This window comes from Phycodurus eques, chromosome 1, assembly GCF_024500275.1.
Source record: "Phycodurus eques isolate BA_2022a chromosome 1, UOR_Pequ_1.1, whole genome shotgun sequence".
NCBI lineage: Eukaryota > Metazoa > Chordata > Actinopteri > Syngnathiformes > Syngnathidae > Phycodurus > Phycodurus eques.
The window spans coordinates 48,566,029-48,583,387 of record NC_084525.1 but is presented as its reverse complement, the minus strand read 5'-3'; the positions used below and the strand labels follow the sequence as shown (position 1 = coordinate 48,583,387).

Below are 17,359 nucleotides of genomic sequence, written 5' to 3'. Positions count from 1 at the left end.
GAAAACATGGGACCAACACCTGCCACGTCCCGGCCACGTCCTTCTCTCTGATGATTCCTGCTGAGTCATCTTCTTGAAGGCGAGACATCTTTCTTTCTCAAAATCGTCCATAATACTAATGCAAGCTAAGCAAATAAATGATAACTTCTAAAATATATCTAACAGTTTCATAATTGTTGTTTGGCGTGTCCATATGTGACTCATCTATGATTATCATGTCGATATGTGCCACCATAACTTTGGCTTGTAGGCTGGAGAATGAGGTCGTCTTTTCTGGCGTTATGTTGGCATCGCTTCTTGGCCTTTTGAGAGATCAACTGTAGTATCTGTTCTCATCAGTTAAATATCTGATACGTCCCCTATCCGGGGGCCAAATGTGAAATTGATTTTTGGAGCTGCGAGATGGAATAGGGGCTTGCTCTGTCCACTCCATGCGTCGACCTGATATTGCAGTACCTCCAGGAACGGTGGACCCACACAACTTGGTCAAGAGGACACAGATTGGCATTCCTGTCAATCCACCTCGTGAATGTACGCTCCCTACCCAACAAAATGAATGAGCTTCATCTTCTGTTAAAGACCAGTAAAGACTCCGGACGTTCCGCGGCCATGTGCTTCACGGAGACCTAGCTTTGCGACGCTGTACCCGATGGCGCCGTCATGCTTCCCGGCTTGAACATTCATCGAGCGGACCGCGACATGGAATCATCGGGGAAAACAAAGGGCGGCGGGATATGCCTCTATATCAACGAAAAATGGTGTACGGACGTCACGGTGCTCAGCACTCACTGCAGCCCGCATTTGGAGTCGCTATTCTTAAACTGTAAACCATTCTACTCGCCACGTGGGTTCGCATCATTCGTCCTGGCTGCAGCCTACATCCCGCCTCAAGCTAACACGAATGCCGCATTGCTAACGCTCGCCGAACAAGTCAACGAAATTGAAAAAAAAACACACGGACTCACCCCTCATTATTCTCGGGGACTTTAACAAAGCTAAACTCAACCACGAACTCCCTAAATACAAGCAGCACATCGACTGTCTGACCAGGGAAAATAATACTTTAGACCACTGCTACACTACGGTAAAAAACGCATACCGTGCTATACCTCGTGCAGCCCTAGGCTCGTCTGATCACTGCTTGATTCACTTACTACCGACGTACAGGCAAGAACTTAAATGTGCGAAGCCTACACTGAAAACAGTCAAAAAGTGGACCAATGAAGCCAAGATGGAACTTCAAAGCTGTTTAGACTGCACAGACTGGAGTGTCTTTGAAAATTCAGCTGGCAGCCTGGATGAATATACGGACACTGTCACATCCTATATCAGTTTCTGTGAAGAGGTTTGTGTACCAACAAAATCATTTCGTACATTCAACAACAACAAGCCGTGGTTCACTGCTAAACTTAAGCAGCTTCGCCAAGCTAAGGAGGACGCATATAAGAGCGGGGACAGGGCCCTGTATAATCGAGCTAGAAACCAGCTTTCTAAAGAAATTAACATTGCAAAGAGGATCTATGCAGCAAAGTTGGAAAAACAGTTTAGCGCAAATGACTCTAAATCAGTCTGGCATGCATTCCAATCGCTGACTAATTACAAGCGACGATCCCCCCAAGCTGAGAACAATAGCACACTAGCCAACGACTTGATTACCTTCTACTGCAGATTTGAAATGGACAGTTTCACATCACACACCCACCCGGCCACACCCGCGACCACAACCACACCTCTGACTTCTGCGTTAACCATCCATGAACAGGATGTGAGACGCATCTTCAAACAACAGAAGATTAACAAAGCGGCAGGCCCGGACCATGTGTCCCCATCCTGCCTCAAAGTCTGCGCGGACCAGCTCGCTCCAGTCTTCACTCAGATCTTCAACAGATCTTTAGAAATGTGCGAAGTTCCATCCTGTTTCAAACGCTCCATCATCATTCCAGTCCCCAAGAAACCTGCAATCTCTGGTCTGAATGACTACAGGCCTGTCGCTTTGACATCTGTGGTCATGAAGTCCTTTGAACGTCTCGTGCTGGACCACCTCAAGAGTGTCACAGGTCCCCTGCTGGACCCCCTGCAGTTTGGCTACCAAGCGAACAGGTCTGCGGATGATGCAGTCAACATGGGAAAGCACTTCATCCTAGAACACCTCGACAGTGCAGGGACCTACGCGAGGATCCTGTTCGTGTACTTCAGCTCAGCGTTCAACACCATCATCCCTGAACTCCTTTCAACCAAGCTTCTCCAGCTTAGCATCTCACCTGCCATCTGCCAGTGGATTTACAGCTTTCTGACGGGCAGGACACAGCAGGTCAGGCTGGGGGAGGCCACCTCATCCACACGCAGCATCAGCACTGGGGCGCCCCAAGGTTGTGTCCTCTCTCCGCTGCTCTTCTCTCTCTACACGAACGACTGCACCTCAGCGAACCCGACTGTCAAACTCCTGAAGTTTGCAGATGACACCACTGTCATCGGCCTCATCATGGACGGTGACGAGTCTGCATAGGTTGAGTCGGCCGCTGTGGTGCGGCCGACTCAACCTGGAGCTGAACACGCTCAAGACTGTAGAGATGATCGTGGACTTCAGGAGGCATCCTTTGCCACAGCTGCCCCTCACGTTGTCCAGCTGCCTTGTGTCAACCGTTGAGACCTTCAAGTTCCTGGGAATTACAATCTCTCAGGACCTGAAGTGGCTGACCAACATCAACTCCGTCCTCAAAAAGGCCCAGCAGAGGATGTACTTCCTGCGGCTTCTGAGAAAGCACGGCCTGCCACCGGAGCTGCTGAGACAGTTCTACACAGCGGTCATCGAATCAGTCCTGTGTTCTTCCATCACAGTCTGGTTTGGTGCTGCTACAAAAAAGGACAAACTCCGACTGCAACGGACAATCAAAACTGCTGAAAGGATTGTCGGTACCCCCCTACCCACCATTGAGGACTTGCACGCTGCCAGAACTAAGACAAGGGCGTGCAAAATCCTCTCGGACCCTCCGCACCCCGGTCACCAGCTCTTCCAGCTCCTTCCCTCAGGTAGGCGCTACCGATCAATGCAAACTAGAACTAGTAGACATTACAACAGCTTCTTCCCTCTTGCGATCAACTTCTTAAACACCTAACCTATAATTCCATTACAATAAGCTGGCAATTTTTTGACTTGATTTTTTGATATGCAAATAGTGCAGGATGGCGAGACAACTACAGTGAGTGCACGAGTAATACATAATTGGCCCCACAGAAATGTGACAACGAACTCAAGTTTTTGAAAATTGCCAGCATGTTGTAATGGAATTGTAGGTCAGGTGTTTAAGAAGTTGATCGCAAGAGGGAAGAAGCTGTTGGAATGTCTACTAGTTCTAGTTTGCATTGATCGGTAGCGCCTACCTGAGGGAAGGAGCTGGAAGAGCTGGTGACCGGGGTGCGGAGGGTCCGAGAGGATTCCGAAGTACAGCAGACTTCCTGTGGGAACAGTTTCAACCATGCGTAGTACTGCCGCTGCCCCAATTCTCAACCTTTGACCAGCAAATGTATTCTTCCCTTGATATATGGTACTTCAAAGTCCAACATCAGAACATCAGGAGAAGCTAGGACAAATACCTTTAAGCCTCTAGGGTACGGCTTACATGGAACAAATTGCCTGATGGGACAGTGACCTGTCAAAGGGATCATTTGCTCATCGATGCAGACTTTTCCTGGTTTCGGGAGGCTAAGGCAGCCTTGCCTTACTCTGTCAAGAAGAGGCCTGACTCTCCAAAGAATGTCTTTCCTCTGTTACATCCAGGTCATTGACAATCTTCAGTGAGTTTCTCAACTTGAAGAACCTGTTCCTTGTCATTTTTTGGCTTATTATTACTTATCTTATTACTTACTATTACTTATCTTAAGTATCCATCTATCGAGGTCTTGGGCCACAGAGGACGACAGGTTTTCCTGTTCATGTGTGTCTGTCAGATTATCTGATGAGTCTCCTGCCTCTTCTTCTGAGCTTTCGCTCTTCTCCAGCATAAGCAAGCTCATTGTTTGCATTTTCTTCATCTGACAATTCCAGAACTGAATTTTCTTCCATTCTTTGGTACAAAATTTGCCTCGCTTCTGCCTCGTACAATAGTGTCACAATTAAAGAGGTTCAAATAAATAGTTCTAACCTTATCTATCTATCTATCTATCTATCTATCTATCTATCTATCTATCTATCTATCTATCTATCTATCTATCTATCTATCTATCTATCTATCTATCTATCTATTATTTTATTCAGAGAATACATTCATCATGTTTATAACCCCACAAAGAACTGTTTTGGGGAGGAAAATGGAATGTAAACAAAGAACTTGAAAGCTATTTAGCTATGAGCTAACACAATCAAATCATCCTCATGTCCATGACAGTAGGGCTCTAATTTTTACGAACAAAAAGTTCAACAGAACTCTGACTCCAAATTATGACTCATAACATGTTCATAAGCAATAATATATGATTGCCTTTGGTGAAAAAAACATTATCTTTGTCATATTTAACTTTCCATTTCTCTTTTCCTGGCATTTGTGTTTTGCTGCATTCTCCATTTTGTTTCAGGAAGAAAGCACAGCCGCTTCGAAGCCACCCAAACACATGAGATCATTGGAAAGGCCAGGATGTCCTCGACTGCGCTGTGCATCAAAACAGTTGACAATCTAGATAAAGAACAGGAAAACTTAGCGTCGATACAGGTTTAAATTGTCTTTTTGCGTTAAAACTTTTGGAGTATGTCAAATGTAGATGAAGAACTTTTATTTGGATTCAAAAGAAATAGTGGCACTTTTGAATTGAAGACTATTTGTTAAAATGGCATGGCGGACAATGACATAGTCCGCTTCGCTCTGACCAAAGCAGTTCACTCTTATTTCTTGTCAGATTGTATAAATCGTTTGCCTTTTATGAAAGATCTCAATGGGGAAGAACAACAAGAGTCTGTCTCAATTTTTTGATGCTCTGCAGAAGTGGAGCTGACTTTGCACTGTAAAAAATCTAAATGCTTTAATGGTGTTGTTATATGCATACGGTGTTTATAATAATAGTGTTAGGTAATCTTCTCCTTGAGCTGTCATTTTTCTTGTGGTGTAGGGTTTGTGTGTCCCAATGATCCTAGGAGCTAAGTTGTCTGGGGCTTTATGCCCCTAGCAGGGTCACCCATGGCAAACAGGTCCGAGGTGAGGGACCAGACAAAGCACGGCTCAAAGACCCCTTATGATGATGACAAAAAATTGACTCAGGTTTCCCTTGCCATCCATCCATTTTCTGTACAGCTTATCCTCACAAGGGTCGCGGGCATGCTGGAGCTCATCCCAGCTCAAATGATTCTCGAGCATTTTTGACAAAAGTTAAAACACCAATTTCCTCTACTCTAGGGGGCATTCAAGGATTGGCCACTGACATAAGTTTTGGTCAAATCAACATTACACAGCGACGATGTGTTTTTTCACCGACAAGATTGAAAAACATTATTGGCCGTCAGATAGTTACAGTACTGCGCAACAAGACACGTGACAAGGCTAAAAATAAACTACCTTTTGGATTCATACTTGACAAAGACGCCGAGTTAAATGTCTTGTGCGGAGCCGATCGATGACGTCATTGATCGGATCGGCGACTTATGACATGAAAGCCGGTCAGCATAAAATGCTAATTATCGGCCGATAACGATAACACCGATCAGATCGGCATAAAATCTACTTTGAAACAAAATAATTTATTATTTTCAATTTGTATGAAAGTGGGTTTGCAACATTAGCCACATGTAAACTGAATGTACTACTGAACTGAATGTACTGTTAGCCACGAGTGATTCGTTCGTTGAACTAGTCCTGTCCTGCCACGAGTGACTCAGGCGGAATTTCACTGCGAACCCGTACGATGAGTGATTCGTTGGCGCAAGGAACGACATATTATGCAGTGAACGTACATCCATCCATCCATCCATTTTCTGAGCCGCTTCTCCTCACTCGGGTCGCAGGCGTGCTGGAGCCTATCCCAGCTATCATCGGGCAGGAGGCGGGGTACACCCTGAACTGGTCGCCAGCCAATCGCAGGGCACATACAAACAAACAACCATTCGCACTCACATTCACACCTACGGCAATTTAGAGTCTCCAATTAATGCATGTTTTTGGGATCTGGGAGGAAACCGGAGTGCCACGCAGGCATGGGGAGAACATGCAAACTGTACACAGGCGGGGCCGCAGATTGAACTGATTGAACTCAGAACTGTGAGGCTGACGCTCTAACCAGTCGGCCGCCGTGCCGCTGAACTTACTCGTGAGTGATAGTAACCGTTCTTCCTTTCGGGACAGCTTTCACGAGCATCCGTTTCTCCAAGCTAACGGCTAATGTTGGGTCAGTCAAGCACATGAAAACAAGCACACATATTTAAAAAAAAATGTAAATTCATAATAATGTACACATGCATACAGACATATCCCCCAGTGTCCCTAATGCAATTATTAAAGCTTTTTAATTAATAACAACACAACTGCAATGAAGCTTATATAGCGCTTCTCAAACCACTCAAAGACACTACACAGTAATCAGATGAATGCATTAAACACAAAATCAGGAATTAAACAGATGAAGTATCCAAAAGATAAACTTGACTTTTTACAACAAGAGAATGCTCCGCTTAAACAGAGCATAAAAAAAATTGAGATAGACTCTTATTGATCCTCCCAACAGAAATCTTTAGTAAATGGCAAAAGATTTATACAAGATGAAGAGAAACAAGAGTGAACTGCTTTGGTCACAGCGAAGCGGACAATGTCACTGTCCGCCATGCCATTTGAACAGACAGTCTTAAATTCAAACATTGGACTATTTTTTTTTAACACAAATAAAAAACCCAAATACATTTGACATACTCCAATATTCTCATCCTGTCACGCAAAAAGACAATGTAAACGTGTATAGATACTCTGTGTTGCCGTTTTTTTTAATCAAGATTGTCAACTGTTTTAACGCACTGCCTTGTGGGAACGTGACACATTTCATATCATCTGATTGATTGGCGTGTTCGGTTGCGTTGATGATTATTTGGACAATTTTGTGGGGGTGCACCGTTCCTGGAGGTACTGCAATACCAAGTCGATGCGTGGAGTGGACAGAGTAAGCCCCTATTCCATCTCCCAGTCCCAAAAATCAAATTAATATTTGGTCCCCGGATAGGGGACGTATCAGATATTAAACTGATAAGAACAAATACTACACTTGATCTTAGCCAAAAGGCCGAGAAGCGATGCCAGCATAATGCCAGAAAAGATGACCTCATTCTCCAGCCTACAAGCCAAAGTTATGGGGGGACATATTGACATGATCATCAAAGATGAGTCACATATGGACACGCCAAACAACAATTATGAAACGAATGTCAACTGTGTTGTTTTTCAACAGTTTATATCGAAATAATGTTGTCAGATGCTCATATTCCTTGGTCACGTGGTCCACGTCGATCCAATAGAATGCGTAGATTAACGCATTTCCTTTAGCCGTGTATTAAGTCTGAAACAACCAAAGAAATAATGATTTATTTGGAATAAAAATCGGTTGTTGGTATTATGTTGTGCCCACGAGCTGAATAGCTGTTTGCTCAACATTTTGAAATGAACACACATTTTGAAATCAATGGCTCTGCCTCGCTCCAATACTTCCTGTTTCCTGCTTTGGGAACTGACATTAAGACTCTAGCGCCATCGTCGCAGAGGAGGCGAATTACACCCCTTCCGCTAATTTAGTTACACAACGTTGCTGTTCCTCATGTTGTAAGCCTTAATAATCAAATAAAAGCATGCCAGAAACGTCAAAATCCTTGAATATTTTCCATTAAACATGTCAACGTACACCCCAAAACAGTAAGCATGCCCTACCCAAGAATTAATGCAAAAACTGACTGAAAGCAAAACCAACCACTTGTGAAGTACTGAACTATAATCAGCCATTATTATTTGACAACACAAAACAATCGAAAAATAAAATCCATATTCGTGAACAAATTTAGTTTGGTTGTCATATATAGTATGTAGTATAGTATAATAGTCTTAAGGAAATGTACGGTCACGAGTTGGCCCCGTGTTTCGCAATTAGCTTTACCGATTGATGTGAAGTGACATATCCAATTTTGCTTCCTTAAAATCTTATGACTGGTCACTCGAAGGAGATTGACAACTTAGAGGAGTCTGTATTAACATTTTTTTTCAGTTGTTGATGGCGAAAATGCAATTTTGTCATCGAATTTGTTCATTTTACCTAACTTGACAGCTCGTATTCCAAAGTGATGCTCAGGTCACCTGGGAGATCTCAGCGTTCTTACGTAAAGGCTAAATAAGTGTTGCTATTGGACAATCACTTCATTATAAAACGCTAAAAATATGTATTTTTTGTGAATATTCATTGTTAATGAATTCATATTAAAATGTGCAAGTGGACATAATGTCAGAGAGCACTGAAGACTTTACCAATTATTCAGAAATAAGTTACAAATTGCCCTGCGATTGGCTGGCAACCAGTTTAGGGGGTACCCCGCTTCCTGCCCGACGATAGCTGGGATAGGCTCCAGCATTCCCGCGACCCTCGTGAGGGTCGCGGGAATGCAGAAAATGGATAGATAATTATTATAGTGTAGAATTTTAAACAACTTTTCGATGACTTCTGTCATTTATTTTGCCCTCACTTAAATATTTAATTGATGTGAAAGATAAAACTGTGCTCCCTACTGAAAGAGCCGATGTAATATTCTGTTGGCAGTAACAATAAAATTGCTCAAAAGGGAAAAGAAAGTGATCTGTTCTTATCAGTTTAATATCTGATACGTCCCCTATCCGGGGACCATATATTAAATAGATTTTTGGAACTGGGAGATGGAATAGGGGCTCGCACCGTCCACTCCACGCATCGACCTGGTATTGCAGTACCTCCAGGAACGGTGCACCCCCACAACTTGGTCAAAGTAATGAAATGCTTAACCGTGCACACCCAACAATCATATGACATGAAGTGTGCAGAATGTAGTGTAAAACCAATGAATCTCATTTCGGGTGTTGGTCGCTCTCGGGATTCAATGGGTCGCAGACAACTATCAAAAATTTACATGCAGAGTTATTCAGATTTTCGGTACGCAGGCGAATTAAGTTCCCACATGGAGCATAGTTGAAAAGTGACAAGAAATGTTGCTTCCTTGTTCTCTCGGTAAACAAATATGGTGCACGTCTTGGCAGGCAATATGACTTTGGCGGAACAGCAAACTCATCTGAAACCCATCACAGTGAACACATACACATGTTCGTGGGACACACTAGAGGAGGGGGAAGCTGAAGCGCCCAGGGAGCATTTCGGGGTATCAGTGTCTTGCTCAAGGACACCACAGCCGTGAGTCTGGGGGATGTTGGCGGATGATCCAGTCGGGGTTTTGAACCTAGGTCCCCCACAGTGGCAGGCGACGATCTTAACCATTGGTTAACGGCTGCCGGCTTTACAACATTAGGAACATGCGGGTGACAGTTGACAACCACTGTGAAGACCACTCACCTGCTTGAGTATTAGCCAAGGTTGTCATGCACAATAGGTCACAGTAGGTGGCAGTAGCGTTTTGAGACGCACATCAAACCCAAAAATGTTATCAGTGTGTGACATTCGACGAGACGAATGCATTATTTTCTTAATAATGTGAGTGCGAATGGTTGTTTGTTTGTATGTGCCTGCGATTGGCTGGCAACCAGTTCAGGTTGTACCCCGAATGGGTGGTTTATATGTTTCTGGGTGTGAATGACCCCACTTTCAAGTTATTTTATCGTGTCTCGATGCCGCTGTGCATTATGGGTATACAATTTACTGTCTCAATTTAAACTGAAATTCTCAAATAAGGAGCATATTTTTTGATGTATTAGCACACAGTAGCGTTTCATCGAGCGGATGTTCCGGCTTGCCCCTTATGTGTATGGTTGTTCACATGCTCATGACGACACCGTCGCTTGACATAGCATGCACGTGAATGACTTGCGTGCTCGCGCCGAGTCCAATTTATGCTTACCTGGCAGGGGAGACTCCATCATCAAGAAGGTGTTTCACCCAGGGTGAGGCCCAGCCGTTGCACTCTGGTTGTGCTGACCTCTGCGAATTCAGCAAATGTGGGAATCTCGACTGCATAATTTCTGGTAGTGAGGCACTGCGTTCGCGCTCTCCCCTGATCATTGGTTAACGCAAAAAAGACAGTGTTTTCCATAGTGATGTAGTTGTGTGGTAATTAAGCATGATACTATGTGGCTGATAGTGATGAGCATTTGAGTATACTGAATCATTCAAAACTGTTCATCAAAAACATTCATTCACGTTCAGTTCTTTTTCACATAGTAATTCAAGTGCTTTCTTATTCAGTTAATGATCCATCCCCGAAGCTCACGTTCACTCAACACATTCACCGAAGGACTATGTGTTGTTGTTATGTATTGTAATCTAGGAAAGGCATGTCACCAACATGTCCGTTACAATCTGCACCAATCATGACTCTCTCTCTGTCTGGGATGGTCAGAACGACTTCGTCAAGCTCCTTCCAGAATTTCTCTTTCACCTCTAGGGTCACATCCTACCTGTGGGGCTTAGCCACTAATCACATTACACATAACACCCTCAATTTCAAGTTTCAGCCTCATCACTCGATCTGATATTCTTTTCACCTCCAAGACATTCTTAGCCAAATCTTCTTTTAAAATAACCCTGACTCCATTTCTCTTCCCATCTACACCATGGTAAAATAATTTAAACCCTGCCCCTAAACTTCTAGCCTTACTGCCTTTCCACCTGGTCTCCTGGACACACAATATATCAACCTTTCTCCTAAGCATCATGTCAGTCCCAACATTCAAAGTCCCCACATTCAGTTCTAGGCTCTGTGCTTTCCTCTTCTCTTTCTGACAAAGAACCCGCTTTCCACCTCTTCTTCTTCTTTGACTTCGACCCACAGTAGCTGAATTTCCAACGGCGCCCCGCAGGTTGACGTCGCCGGTGGCAGACGTTGTTAACCCGGGCCACGACCGATCCGGTATGGAATTCTTTGGATGAACGCTCATATTTGTTTGGCAAAGTTTTACAGTTCTGAGGTCAGGGGTTCAATCCCCTACTCCGCATGTGTGGAGTTTGCATGTTCTCCCCGTGCCTTCATGGGTTTTCTCCGGGCACTCCGGTTTCCTCCCATATCCAAAAAAACATGCATGGTCGGTTGATTGAAGACTCTAAATTGCCCATAGGTGTGAATGTGAGTGTGAATGTTTGTTTGTATATAATTGCGATTGGCTGGCAACCAGTTCAGGGTGTACCCCGCCTCCTGCCCGATGATAGCTGGGATAGGCTCCAGTACTCCCGCGATCCTTTTGAGGGAAAGCGGCTCAGAAAATGGATGGATGAAAGTCCCTTATGGATGACATTGCCATTCTACAGATTTGTTTCCAGACCCGTGGTGGAACAGAATCCTTCTGTATGTTGTTTTGCATTTCAGATTATTGGAGCACACAACATGACAGAAATTGTTAAAGGGTTGATTTTTTTCATGTTCAAGCGTGGGGTCTGTAGCAGATGAAAACTCTTTTAAGATTGGAAAAATCCTTTTGTGTGTCCCGGGCCTTAGGAAGTAGAATTGTCGATCGAGGTGTGTTTTGGAGGAAATTTAGGTGTGGAAGTATATCTGTGTCACCAGATTCTCAATTAGAATGACACTTTTTTATTTATTGATTTATTTTTTTTACACTCAATTTGAATTTTACTTTTAACATCAAAATATCCAATCCAAACATTTTAGCTTCAAATATTCAGCTGCTCCATTTCAGAAGCAAATTCAACTCGCTGGCAGATAAGGCTGTTAAAAAAATATAATAATAATTATCCATTTTCTGAGCCGCTTCTCCTCACTCGGGCCGCGGGCGTGCTGGAGCCTATCCCAGCTATCATCGGGCAGGAGGCGGCTATCATCGGGGTACACCCTGAACTGGTTGCCAGCCAATCGCAGGGCACATACAAACAAACAACCATTCGCACTCACATTCACACCTACGGGCAATTTAGAGTAGTCAATTAACCAACCATGCATGTTTTTGGGATGTGGGAGGAAACCAGAGTGCCCGGAGAAAACCCACACAGGCACAGGAGAACATGCAAACTCCACACAGGCAGGGGCGGGGATTGAACCCAGGTGCTCAGAACTGTGAGGCTGACGCTCTAACCAGTCGGGCCACCCTGCCACAGCATCATCATCATCATCATCATCATCATCATCATCATCATCATCATCATCATCATCATCATCATCATCATCATAAATGCTATTTAATTCTGCAGGCACGTGCAAACATAAAGGTACGTAAACAACAATTTTCTACGCACAAATGAGGTATCAAAAGTTGCGTCTCGGCCACTCTTTAATCAGATGATATTGGAGTGTTTGGAAAACAATTCAGTAAATATTTTGAAAACAGAAGCTTAAAAAGACACACAAAGACGCCGTCCGGAAGTCGTTCTCCATGGCCTCACCAAACTCCTCCCATGCCCGGGTTTTTGCCTCAGCGACCACCAAAGCCGCATTCCGCTTGGCCAGCCGGTACCCATCAGCTGCCTCAGGAGTCCCACATTCCAAAAAGGCCTGACAGGACTCCTTCTTCAGCTTGACGGCATCCCTCACCGCTGGTTTCCACCAACGGGTTCGGGGATTTCCGCCACGACAGGCACCGACGACCTTACGGCCACAGCTCCGGTCGGCTGCCTCGGCAATAGAGGCGCTGAACATGGGCCACTCTGACTCAATTTCCCCCGCCTCCCCCAGGACGTGGGTGAAGTTCTGCCGGAGGTGGGAGTTGAAACTTCTTCTGACACGGGATTCTGCCAGACGTTCCCAGCAGACCCTCACAATACGTTTGGGCCTGCCACGTTGGACCCGCATCTTCCCCACCATTGGAGCCAACGCACCACCAGGTGGTGATCAGTTGACAGCTCAGCCCCTCTCTTCACCCGAGTGTCCAAGACATGCGGCCGCAAGTCCGATGACACGACCAGAAAGTCGATCATCGAACGGCGACCTAGGGTGTCCTGGTGCCAAGTGCACGTGTGGACACCCTTATGCTTGAACATGGTGTTCGTTATGGCCAATCCGTGGTGAGCACAGAAGTCCAATAAAAGAACACCACTCGGGTTCTGCACGGGGCGGCCGTTCTTCCCAATCACGCCCTTCCAGGTCTCACTGTCATTGCCCACGTGAGCATTGAAGTCCCCCAGCAGAACGATGGAGTCCCCAGCGTGAGCGCTTCCAGCACCCCCTCTAAGGACTCCAAAGAGGGTGGGTACTCTGAACTGCTGTTTGGTGCATAGGCACAAATAACAGTCAGGACCCATCCCCCACCCGAAGGCGGAGGGAGGCTACAGTCTCGTCCACCGGGGTGAACCCCAACGGGGCAATAAGTATATCCACACCTGCTCGGCGCCTCTCACCATGGGCAACTCCAGAGTGGAAGAGAGCCCAACCCCTCTCGATAGGACTGGTAGCAAAGCCTAAGCTGTGCGTAGAGGCGAGTCCGACTACATCGAGTCGGAACTTCTCAACCTCACACAGCAGCTCGGGCTCCTTCCCTGTCAGAGAGGTGACATTCTGTGGCAGCCGTGGCCCATGGTTAGGATCATCGCCTGCCACCGTGGGGCCCCCTGCTCCAGTGTGTTCCACTAACATGTGTATGTGTTCACTGTGATGGGTTAAATGCAGAGAACAAATTTCGTGTACATGCATGCATGTTAATCACAATAAAAGGTGATTCGTCTTCATCTGGAGCCAGCTTCTGTAGCCGGGGCTTCGGATCGCCAAGGTCCCCGCCTTCGGCCACCACCCAGCTCACACTGCACCCCGACCCCTATGGCCCCTCTCTCAGGTGGTGACCCCATGGAAAGGGGGACCCACGTTAACCTTTCAGGCTGTGCCCGGCCCATGGGGCCCGGCCACCAGGCGCTCGCCTTCGTCCCCCACCTCCATGCCTGGCTCCAGAGAGGGGCCCCAGTGACCCGCGTCCAGGCAAGGGAAACCTTGATCCATATATTTTTTTCGTCATAGGGTTTTTGGAGCCGTGCTTTGTCTGGCCCCTCACCGAGGACCTGTTTGCCATGGGTGAGCCTACCAGGGGCGTGAAGCCCCAGACAACTTAGCTCCTAGAATCATTGGGACACACAAACCCCTCCACCGCGATAAGGTGACGGCTCAAGGAGAGGGGATGCCTTGTTTTCCAATAATTTAGTGATGTCCATATCAAATAAATGAATGATTGATTGCACTAGACTGTCAAGAAGCTGTGACCTTTCGTGGTAAACTCGAAAGTGTGCGGTATATGTGATCATAATAAAATACGCTTCCAACAGGAAGAGGAACTCAATTTACTTCTATCTCAAATCCATTTTCCCCATTGAAAATAATTTAAATGCTTTTAAAGTGGTACTAAGGCAGGCCCAAAAAATGGCATGTAAATTCAACACACCACAGAGAAGGAAGCATCTCATTTGTGTCAAAGGCCTGGGGTGTTCAAGGGTTTTTCCACAAAAATTACGAAGAGTTGTTCCCTTTATTCTGTTTACCTTTCCAGATACAGGCCTACAGATCAGATGTTACACCGAGATTCCGCACTGTATTTCTTATGTACCACTTTCCTAGCAATTCTGGCAACTCTCCACACTTGAAAACCTTGTTGCCTTCATAACATATCTTCTGAAACTCGGATCTGGGGTTGTTCTCGTATACAATTCTAAAGGTGACCACACAGAAAAGTCACAGAATTGTGATTTTGTAACATTAATCTGGCACAGTACTTGAATGTAATTGTTGTGCTGTCTGTTAAGTCGCAGTGTCATGTGTGAGGGTGAGGAAGCAACCAAGCAAAAGTCTTTTTCTTTTGATCGTTCTAAATCTGTCCTGTCTTTTGTCAAGTCGGGACATTTGATCTGCGAGCACGCAGAGCAGCAACAGTCACAGGACACCTTCCGGTCAGGTGATGCACCGATATGAGGGGACTGTAAAAAGAATGCAGAGTGCACTGGGGGTGACACACATATATATATAGATATATATAGATATATGTGTTAGTATGTGTTAGTATCATGTGATACGGCACAATGTTATCACATCAGTGCTTTTAATTGACTCGAGGCTACTTTAGATTTTCGTGGAATCGTTTTCTTTTCGGTGGTTGACCTAAATTACAATGCAGTCATTCTCTCTCTTATGACTTACCGTCTCTTTATTAGGAGACAGAATCTTCACGTACCTTTTTTAAACATCCCGTTTCTCCTTTTCCGACAGTAAAAAAAAAAAAAAAACCTACACACACATATCTCTATCTATCTATCTATCTATCTATCTATCTATCTATCTATCTATCTATCTATCTATCTATCTATCTATCTATCTATCTATCTATCTATCTATCTATCTATCTATCTATATATATATATCTATATATATATATATTGGAATGTAGTCAAAGTGCAAGAGCCACCACACCAAGCATTGGTGGTTCATTGGTAGAATTCTCACCTGCCACGCGGGAGGCCCAGTTCTGATTCCCGGCCAATGCAGCTTACCTGTTTTGTGTATATTACGCTCTATTTGAGGTAAAAGAGTACAAACTCCTTCTGCTTGCAAAACACACGTTTTCCCCGACCTGTACATTCTGATGTTTATATGCATGCCAGTGCCTCTGACTTACTGACTCAATACTCATCTGAAATGTAGGAATCCGAGTCAAGAGCATGAGAATGATGACAAAGTCTGTTGACAGAACATTTGCCACTCGGACTTAATGTCCCCTGCTTCCCCTGGGACATGGACAAAGTTTTGCTGGAGGTGGGAGTTGAAGCTCCTTCTGACTTGGGACTCTGCCAGACATTACCAGCACACCCTCACAATACGTAATTCTCTTTCAGGTCGAACTGACATCTGCCCCCAACATCAAAGCAAACACACCATCCAGTGGGAATCAGAATGCAGTTCCACCCCTCTTTTGACCCCGGTGTCCAAGAAATGCGTCAGCAAGTCCGATGACATGACCACAAAGTTGATCATCAAACTGCAGCTTTCGGTTGTCCTGGTGTCAAGTGCTCATCTGGAAACCCCTATGTGTGAAGATGGTTTTTATTATTGACAGTCTACACATTATTCCAAAGAGTAAGCACGACTCGCGCTCAGATCGGGGAGGGGTGAGGAGGAGTTCACCTTTATCACGCCCTTCTGGGTCACATTGTCACTCACAATGTGAGCATTTAATTCCACCAGCAGAGGCGCACTCACAAAAAGGAAACAATAGACACATTGTCTAAGAATACTAGACAATGTCAGGAGTGGGATTTGAACCCACACCTCAATAGAGACTGCAACCTGAATGGAGCACCTTGGACCACTCAGCCATCCTGACAACAGTACATTGCGTTGTTCAGATGGAACAAAGGGCCCGGGTCTTGATTCACCCCGGGGTCTGCTCATCCGGTGGGCAACCCGTTCGAGAGCATTCGAATGTAGTCAAAGTGCACGTGCCACCATACCAAGCATTGGTGGTTCAGTGGTAGAATTCACGCGGGAGGCCCGGGTCTGATTCCCGGCCAATGCAGCTTGACCATTTTGTGTATATTAAGCTCTATTTGAGGTAAATGAGTACAAACTCCTTCTGCTTGCAAAACACACATTTTCCCCTTCCGTTACTGGACTACCGAGGACAGGAACCAAGTGTTTGTTGGCCACATCTTGTCAGAAGTGGGTCATATGCGTCGACTTTGCGAACGTAATTCACCAACTTGGCGCGCATGGCAATGAATGTAGATTACGCGAGGGACCTCTTCTGAATTTTTCTTAAACCCCAGTGACTGGACATTACTGCAGTGCTGTCATAACACTGCCCAATACAGGCAGTGTAATCAATGTTACATTTCCTTCCTCTGCTTGGATGAAGGGCAAAGTTTATATACAAGGTTTATATAGTTTATATAGCCATGATGTACGGATTTGTGGCACTGAATTTTGTAAAATACGGTGTTAGCACATGAGCTAATTTCATAACAGAAGGTCTCCTAGCTCAGGGGGTAGAACAATGGTCTTGTAAATCCGGTGTCGTGAGTTCTATTCTCACTGGGGCCTACCACCCACCTACAGATTCTATGTTTATGCTAACCATTCTTGAGTTGGTAGTCTACGTTCTGTGGACATTTTTGCTGAACATACTAAGGCATCATTTTGTAGCCCTGATATCAGAGTCCCCATGCTAAGTCACCCCTGCATTACGAAGTTTTCTGAAGTACAAATAACCATATACTGGAACTATCATGCACTATTTGC

The 17,359-nt window shown here is 45.1% G+C and overlaps 6 non-coding genes and 1 pseudogene across 6 annotated transcripts; 4 read left to right on the top strand and 3 right to left on the bottom strand.

Moving 5' to 3' along the window:
- Positions 1–289: 289 nt before the first annotated feature.
- LOC133414468 (U2 spliceosomal RNA) lies at positions 290–478 on the top strand. Its single transcript, XR_009770035.1, has one exon. It is a non-coding gene; the product is annotated as a U2 spliceosomal RNA (small nuclear RNA).
- A 4,392-nt stretch (positions 479–4,870) lies between these two features.
- On the top strand, positions 4,871–4,984 carry LOC133414268 (U5 spliceosomal RNA). The gene has a single exon (XR_009769976.1). It is a non-coding gene; the product is annotated as a U5 spliceosomal RNA (small nuclear RNA).
- A 1,660-nt stretch (positions 4,985–6,644) lies between these two features.
- LOC133414265 (U5 spliceosomal RNA) lies at positions 6,645–6,759 on the bottom strand. The gene has a single exon (XR_009769975.1). It is a non-coding gene; the product is annotated as a U5 spliceosomal RNA (small nuclear RNA).
- Positions 6,760–7,072: 313 nt separating this feature from the next.
- On the bottom strand, positions 7,073–7,263 carry LOC133414453 (U2 spliceosomal RNA). Its single transcript, XR_009770032.1, has one exon. It is a non-coding gene; the product is annotated as a U2 spliceosomal RNA (small nuclear RNA).
- A 1,513-nt stretch (positions 7,264–8,776) lies between these two features.
- On the top strand, positions 8,777–8,955 carry LOC133414216 (U2 spliceosomal RNA; annotated as a pseudogene).
- A 1,085-nt stretch (positions 8,956–10,040) lies between these two features.
- On the top strand, positions 10,041–10,204 carry LOC133414389 (U1 spliceosomal RNA). Its single transcript, XR_009770015.1, has one exon. It is a non-coding gene; the product is annotated as a U1 spliceosomal RNA (small nuclear RNA).
- A 6,159-nt stretch (positions 10,205–16,363) lies between these two features.
- On the bottom strand, positions 16,364–16,445 carry trnal-cag (transfer RNA leucine (anticodon CAG)). The gene has a single exon. It is a non-coding gene; the product is annotated as a tRNA-Leu (tRNA).
- Between the last annotated feature and the right edge of the window lie 914 nt (positions 16,446–17,359).